Source organism: Drosophila arizonae, chromosome 3 (genome assembly GCF_054131065.1).
Source record: "Drosophila arizonae isolate 15081-1271.41 chromosome 3, UAZ_ARI_1.0, whole genome shotgun sequence".
Lineage (NCBI taxonomy): Eukaryota > Metazoa > Arthropoda > Insecta > Diptera > Drosophilidae > Drosophila > Drosophila arizonae.
The window spans coordinates 24,194,564-24,202,911 of NC_142923.1; the positions used below are offsets into that span (position 1 = coordinate 24,194,564).

Sequence of the window (8,348 nt, forward strand, 5' to 3'; positions counted from 1 at the left end):
TCTGAGTTCCTCTATTAATAGAAAATAAAATGGAATACAGTTTGTCTATTGACAAAGAAATATATCTCTCAAAAGTAGAGCTCTAAAATCTGCCAGTTGAATTACTGAAGATTTTATATAGAGACTCTGTTCAATAAGAGAAGACTCTTCTTTATAAGTTGAGATTAAAGATAATTAATATCAAACATGTAAAATAATGATATATATGAGTGGAAATAATGCGGTTGATTACTAATAAATCAATTTATTGATTTGATTAAATTCATCCTTCGTTATTTTAACTTTGAAGAACTTTACGCATTATGGCAAAAATTGATGGGCTTGTCTATACATCTATAACTATACAGTTATATGATTTAACCTGCAATCATTCCTCCTACTCCTCCTGCTAGTTTAGCTAACCATAGTATCATAAGTCAAGGGCGATTATATTAGTTCGATTGGCTCATTGGCAACATCGCTGTGATTGCATGTAAATTGCATTCAGTATTCAGGCATATCCCTGACTGATTAAGGCCCGATGCACTTGACTGGCTAATTTGTTGTAGTCGAGCTGAATGTGTTTGGTAATGTCGTGATGTGACGGCAGTTCGTTCGCTGCATATCGAGCTGAGATGAATCAAGACCGAGATCGGGCGGATCCGTGTCCGGATTCGTGTCCTTCTGCATATCTGCACGTCGTCCTGGCCACGTCCTTGCGTCAGCTGTCAGATTTCCTTTGCACTCAGCTGCTGCTGCTGTTGCTGACGCTGTGGCAGTTGCTGTTGCTACAGCTGCTGTTGCTGTTGCTACCGTTGCTGTTGCTGTGGGTCTCCTCTCGGCTGGAAAATGTTTTAATATGACACGCACACAGACGCACAGAGCGACGCCAACGAGGTCTGACACCCGCGCACACTAACTAGCCGTCGGGCAGGACCCTTGCCGCATGCCAATGGCCCCTCCACTCGCCTGCAGCCCCCGATTCCCGTCGCCCTCCTTCCGCCGAGGCGCGCATTGCAATTTCTTTTTCTTGCCTTGCATTTGATTAACCTACTATGGGTAGGTGGGCGTTATTGTTGCTGCATTGGCTCAACCGACAACTTTAATACGCAGAAAAAGCAGGAAAACCAAGAAGAAGAAGCAGGAGCAGCAGCAGGAGCAGAAGAAAGTGTGGGAAAATGTTGCTGCAAGAAATGCATAAATACATAAAAAATTGGCCAGCTTACAAGCCGGTTTACATATGCAATGAGGCTGAGTGTGTGTCTGTGTGAGGGGGAGTGTATGTGTGCCGTTCTGTGTGTGCGTGTGTCTCAGTGTGTGCGTGTGTGTGTATTTGAGTGGGCGAGTGTTTACATTGTTGCAGCAAAGATTTTGCCAACACGTGTTTGCTTTCGCTCACATCCGCTTCCTGTTGGTTTTCCTTTGCGTTCGCCATCTCGAAAGTTTTGACTTTAAGTTCGTCTACGTGACGGACCAGAAATACTTTCGCAAATGCCAGACACATATTAAATTGAATCAAAAACTGAATGACTTGAGCGAATCTGCCATCGCACTAGTTGCCAAGTATAAAACAGCAAATGAAACTGAGCTTATGAAACTTTAATAAAATGTAAAACTTTCAAAGGAAATATATTTGATAATGATGAAGTTGATAAATGTCCAAAATATATACTAAAAATTTATATTACAGATATGTAAAAAGCATATAAATATATATAATTTTTGTGTATTAGCAAAAAAAAAAAAAAAAAAAAAAAAAAAATTGTCGCTTCAGCTTAGATAAAAATTTAAAGAATATATGTACATCATTTCAATTTTAAATTGTAAATTGAATTATTTTAAATTTTTATCAGACATTGGCAATTTACTAATGAAAGAGTAGGGCATAAAGTAACAGGAATTTTAGATAAATTTTGCATTTGTTGTAAAGATTAGCATTAGTTTGATATTGATTTGATTTGGCATTACAATCATTCAATCACTTTGAAAAAACAACTATGACTATGCAAAATATTCCAAATGAAAAAGCTTCCGATCCTATGGACAACGATAGAAATTTTAAATTCTCTTTTCACTTCCGTCACCAAGGAATAAAATTATCATATATTAGATTGATTGTTTTTCAATCATCTTCATAATGATTATTATAAACACTTTCATAAAACATCCATCAATTTTGAAGCATAAGCAAAGCTGATGGAACTAACTCATAGTGAATGAATTTATGAATATATATACATACATATATTCTCATTAAGGGGAAACAAAGAAATAGCTCTTTTGAGAGGGATATTATTGGATTTTAGCAACAACAACAAAAAAATATATATAAATATATATACAAAAAATAAAATGCGTAAAAAAAAAATACATCTCTCTAAAATATCGTCTATGTTAGAATTTATTTTAAATTGAAAAGATGCAAATAAATAAATTATATTTATTGAAGTAATCAATGTGAAGTACATTTTATAAAAATAAATATTAGTTCAATTTTATTTCTTCTATTTTTTAAATAAAAAAAGTTTATTTTATGTGACTTTTCAAAAGTAATAAATAATACATTTTTAAATATTTAATTTATTTATTATATTTTGTGTTAATGTGCTCTAACTAAAATTATTAATAGTTAATTTAAAAAGATAAATTCTTTTTTAATTTCCTCCAACGAATTTAGTTTAAGCAAAAACAATTTTTTTATGACATTACTTTAACAATTAAGTTGCAGAAAAACAAAGAATAATAATAATATTAATAATAATAATAATAATAATAATAATAATAATAATAATACAATTTATATAAGTATTCTAGACATTTCAATGAGAAATCATTAAAATATTTTATTTAATTGAATTAAGAGTTTATTATTTTTTGCACTGCCTTAGACAGTTAGCCAAAACAAAGTATTCAACAAACGGTAGCTGTCATTTTCAGCATGCGCAAAATGCAAATTTTTATTAAAATTCCCGAAAATCCCGAAATGAGCAATAGCCGAATTCCCATTGCGAAGCTACCAAAATTGTTGGCGGTTTTTAATTGCTGCTCGAATAGCGATCGTCGTTATTTAGGTGAAATACTTCTAAAATGGCCCCAAACCCAAGCGAGTGTGCCGCTCTGTGTGTGTGAGTGTGCGTGGTGGCCAAACATTTTCCGGTTTTAATGATTATAACACAATCGAGTGCATATTGCCTAATTAGCGGACAGCAGCGCCCGGACCCAAAATGCCGGCCAAGCCACACAAAGAGCATAAAATACATATTTGCAGCATACGCACATCGAGGCACAGACGCCCAAGGCATTTCGCCCTCTTTCTCTCTCACTCTCACTCTCTCTCTCTCTCTCTCTCTCTCTCTCTCTCTCTGTGCATGTATGCGTGAGCGTGGTCCAGTGGCGTGCACAAGAATTTGATGCGGTTTTACGTTTTGCACCTATTTCTATTATATATCAATTTCAACAGAAATATAAGTAAATTTATATTTGACTTTAATATTTCACAAAAACCTAAATTAAAATTAAATAAAGAATAAAAAAAAAATAAATAAAATATTATATAAAAAAAATATATAAATTAGTTTTTAATATAATAATAATAAAATTAATTTAAAAAATAAATAAATAATAATAAATAAAAAGATTATAATAAATATAAAATATTGTAATAAATATAAAATATTGTAATGTATTATTTTAAATAAATTTTTTTTAATTATTTATTTTCTTTTTTTTTAATATTTGAAAATAATTCTCAGTCAAATTGTAAATGAAGGAATTAAATTCGTATAGAGCAAAATTTACAAACACAATAAATTACTTGATATACATATAAAAAAAATTTATATATTTTTTAGGAAATAAAAAAAATAAAATAGGAAAATAAACATAAAAAAAATTTAAAAAAAAAAATATTCAGGCAAATACTTTTTATTTTCGCATTATCTAATTTCAATGGTATTTTAAGTAAATAATAAAATATTTCGAACAGCATACAAAATATTTTATATAATAAAAAATATTATATGATATATTTAAAAATAAAAAACATTGTTAACTCTTTAGATTAAAAAATGTGTTTGAATTAAAATTGTATGCAATTTTGTTTTAAATAAAAACGTTCAAATTACTATTTATAGACTGTATGATTTTTTTTAAAAGTATATTAAGCAAAATGTATTAATTTATTACATACTTATTAAAATAATATAATAGTGTCTATAACTGAAACTTTCAATAGTATACAACTAAATATAAAAATAAAAGTTTTAGTTCTTATAGGGGAAAATCTGAGCTGAAAATATAAAAAAATTATGATTTTCTGTATGTGGTCAAATCTAGCTTTATTTGCTTTCATTTAATATTTTAATATATAATATACTCGATTAAAAACCTTCAGCTGCAGGCTATTCAGTATATGAAAAATTGTTTTCTCCTTTTAGCTTAGTTTATTGGGGTTTTTTATGGGCTTTATTTTCTAAGTAAAACAAAAAATAAAAATTGTGCTGAGTAAATATTTTGATAAATATGCGAAATAAATTAAATAAACATTAAGGTTCTCTCTTTTGTTTTCTCCCCAAGCTACGCAGCTAAACTTGCCAAATGATTGCGCCCCCTCGCAGATGCCACTGGGGCGCGTATATTTCGGCTTGGTTATTGAATGGCCGTGCCACAAGCGAGGGTCGTTCAGTGGATGCATCCAAATTTCATGTTGGTTTTATTGCAAGTGCGTGTGCATCGCATTGCTGCCTGTGGCGCTGGCAGTGCCACGTATGTGCGCGTGTGTGAGTGTGTGCTGCAGTGTGCGTATGTGTGTGGAATATGGTTAAAACAAACTGCTGCTATTTGTTAGTTTTGCCAAAAACGGTTCGGCTTTTCATTAGCCTTGTTTACAGTGCTGCCCATAATTAACGTTCCATAATTAATGCACTTTAAACAGTTTCTAATGAAATGAACAAGCATGTATTATTGCCAGAAATTGATGCAGCCAAGAAATTTTAATATTTTAAAAATATAAAAAAGAAAATCTAATTTAATTATTTATAAATTTATAAATTCCAACGAGCTGTCATATTCAACTGGCCAGCACTGTAGCTGACAATTGGCGGAATGCTTTGCTTTGTTTTACACAAATATACAAATATATTCATTCACAATATATATATGCACATTGGTTGTGCAATTGACAAATAATTATTTTAGCTATATTTAGCTAAACTCTTGAGATTCCCAAAATACAGCGTGAAGATGAAGCAGTTATTTAAATAATTTAATATTAAATATAGTTAATATTTAATTATTCATATTCGTTTAGCAATTTTAAAAAATCTAGAATTAGTTCAAATATTCAATAGTTAAATATTCAATACATTGATAATCAATTATTATTTATTAAAACATTTGATGCTAATTTAATAAATAAATATTACATATGCCTGAAGGCCTTTGTTGCTCTGGCTTAAAACTTGTAATTTAGAATTAATTCTTTGTAACAATAAATAAATAAATAAATATTATATAATTTAATACATTGTATATTAAATTTTTAATTATATTAATGCAATATTTTGCTCAATTTCAAATTAAGCTTGAAACAATTTCTGAGGCCCTAACAATTGTTTGCCAAGATCCAACAAACACTGAAAAATGATTCGAAGAAATTTCTAAAATTATTTCTAGGAAATTATTAAATACATAGAATGGTATATTGGTTTTCTACATTGTCCGTTTAGCTGCCCATCGCCGTTGCAGCTAGAGAAAATGTTCTTGGTAATTACAGAACATATTTACACAATTACTTTGTGAATAAAATGAAACATGGGTGTTTCTAATGAGGTATCTCGTTAAGCTATACAGATGAAGAGAAATGTTAAATTTTTACACATATTCCATAGATCAACGACTGTTTGGTTAATCTTGAGCTAATCAATGCTCGATGATAAAAAAAAATAAAAGCAGACTGGATTCTTGATAAGTGAATGAATTTTCGGGGAAATATTTTAATTTTAAAATCTAAAATTGAAAACAAAAAGAAAAGCAGAGAAAATTTTCAGAAATGATTGTAAATCCCTCTTGTATAAATAAAATATAAAATATAAATTTCTATACCTCTATATCTATATTGTTCAAGGTAATTTGTCTAAGTGTGTTATAGACTACGATAGTCTATACTCAACAGTTCCTTTTCATCAAATTAACCGCGAAACACTCTAAACTTATCCCATTCTAATCCAATATATAATGCCCACAATGGGCTTGGTAAGAGCACACCAAATTACCCTCAAAGTACAATAGATACATCACCGTAGTAAAACCACCGTAAAATAAAGGTGTGCACAGGTGTTAAATGAAGGTATCTCCTAAATTATATTGTTGCACTAAAAGAAATATATATATTGTACGTTTGTATGAGAGGTGAGAGAACACGAGCATGCAGCACTAGTCAGCAGGGAGCACCGAGGACTACCATTCGTCATCCCCAATGGGCGGCAACTGGCTCAACGCGAGGCCCTTGAAGGCCGCCTTCCAGTGTGCCGGGGGTATGTCGGGGGGCTGAACGGCCGGCTTGGCAACGAACTCCAATTGATCGTTGCCGAGCAGCCGACGACTCAGCCATAGAAAGGGCTGCTCACAGTTCACATTCTTCTTTACGGACATTTCAAAATATTCAAACTGATTTGGGTGATCCGGGATCAGGCGATATGCTATTCCGTTACTCCGGGCCAGATCCATTTTATTTGCGCACAGGGCGACTGGAATGTTGCCATAGCGTATATGTATAGCTGTTTGCAGTACGGGCACGCGCTGGAATGTACGGGTACAGCTGAAATCCGTCATAATGATGGCGCACTGTATATGCAGACAGTCGAAATCATCGATTTGATTGGAATTCCAAAGAGTGTAGCGTATATCCCCCTGACTTGTGTGGAATTCCAGCAAATAAGTCTGATATATCTTATTGGCATTGTAGCTCTTGACAAACTCGCCCGTCAGGTGGCGCTTGGCAAAGCTCGTCTTGCCCGATTCGGGGGCCCCGAGCAGAGCGCAACAGTACATCGGCACTTCTGTAGACATATTGTCTGATCTCCCAGACCTTATAAATATATATGTATAATTTAATAAAAACAAATGACATATACAGCCTAAACTTGGCCTATTTTGATTGGAAACTGTATGCTTTAAATTTATTTCTGTATTAAAATCGTAAAATTGTTCCCGTTTTTCAATATGCCTTCATTTTCAATAAACATTTCGTTTTCTATCACATATAAAAGCAATATTATTTTTACACTCAATTGTGCCAAAACAAACTTCAATAAATAAATAAAACATATATGTTTAAACATATTCATGTTTTTATCAAAGGCATTCGCTGAATAAAACCGCAATTAAATTGTGCTCGTTTTTTTCTATCTTCTATTCGTTATTGTCTCTAGCTTTTTGCTTCTTCATCTTCTTTTGCATAATGAAGCACGCTTCGCTGGGCGCCCAGAAAATGCAATCATGTCTGGCAGTTGCTAAAGTAAACAGTGTCTAAAAGATCTGGAGCAAAGAATGCTGCTATAGTGTTTAAAGCAAAAGTGTAGCTTTAGCAACATTTGACTATTAAAAAATCATTAAAATACATTTCGCAACTTCTCCTTAGCAATATTTACAATTTTTTATTTACTAACATCATCTATTCAATAATATTCATTTTTTTCTTACATTTTACTTGGTGTTGCATGCTTTAAGGCGTGCACTGTCTAAATATTTCGCACGCACATCTGAAATTGAATGCAAGTACCGTTACGCGCTTAACACTCTCACTAACACAATTACGTGTACGGAACACACACAAGTGGGCAACGAGCGCGATATTGTCGTTTATCGTTATTGTTGTAAATGCGCTTGGCTTGCCTTGGCTTAGCTTCGCGTAGCGTCGCGTCCGTCAACGTTGCGCACTAAAATCATACTAAACTAATTTACTTAGCAGCACGCACTGATTACACCAAGTGGCAGACTCTGCGCTTCGTTACTTTTCGTTTAATGGCATCGGCTGGCCGAACCGGAGAGTCGCGAAGTTCGTGTCGTTTGAAGTGAATAACGAAGTTGCCGACAGCGCAAGCAACGAAGTTTTTCGGTGTGTGTGTGTCTGTGTGTGGCCGCACGACCATTTCAAAAGAGAGCGAGCCTTCGCTTAAGAGATACATGCCAACAGAGCGCTATGCTGTTAACCACTAACAGAGCCCTGTTAACCAATTGCCTCTTGCGGTCTTGTAGGCGAACGACATATCCGTAATTTGGGGTTTACCAATCGAGAATTTATTGTTGTACTTTGAGTATTAAATGTTTTGGCTTGGCATTTGCTTTTTAGACAAATTAAGCTGCAATTA

At 33.0% G+C, this 8,348-nt stretch overlaps 1 protein-coding gene and 1 pseudogene across 1 annotated transcript in view; both read right to left on the minus strand.

Annotated features, from left to right (window-relative positions):
- The window catches only part of DIP-theta (Dpr-interacting protein theta), a 70,927-nt gene extending 62,991 nt beyond the window's left edge, over nucleotides 1–7,936 (minus strand). Inside the window, exon 1 of the mRNA XM_089465990.1 lies at nucleotides 7,681–7,936. The gene's annotated coding sequence lies outside the window, so the exon portion shown is untranslated. The remainder of the gene's footprint in view (nucleotides 1–7,680) is intronic.
- LOC108609559 (uncharacterized) lies at nucleotides 6,436–7,047 on the minus strand (annotated as a pseudogene).
- Nucleotides 7,937–8,348: the final 412 nt, after the last annotated feature.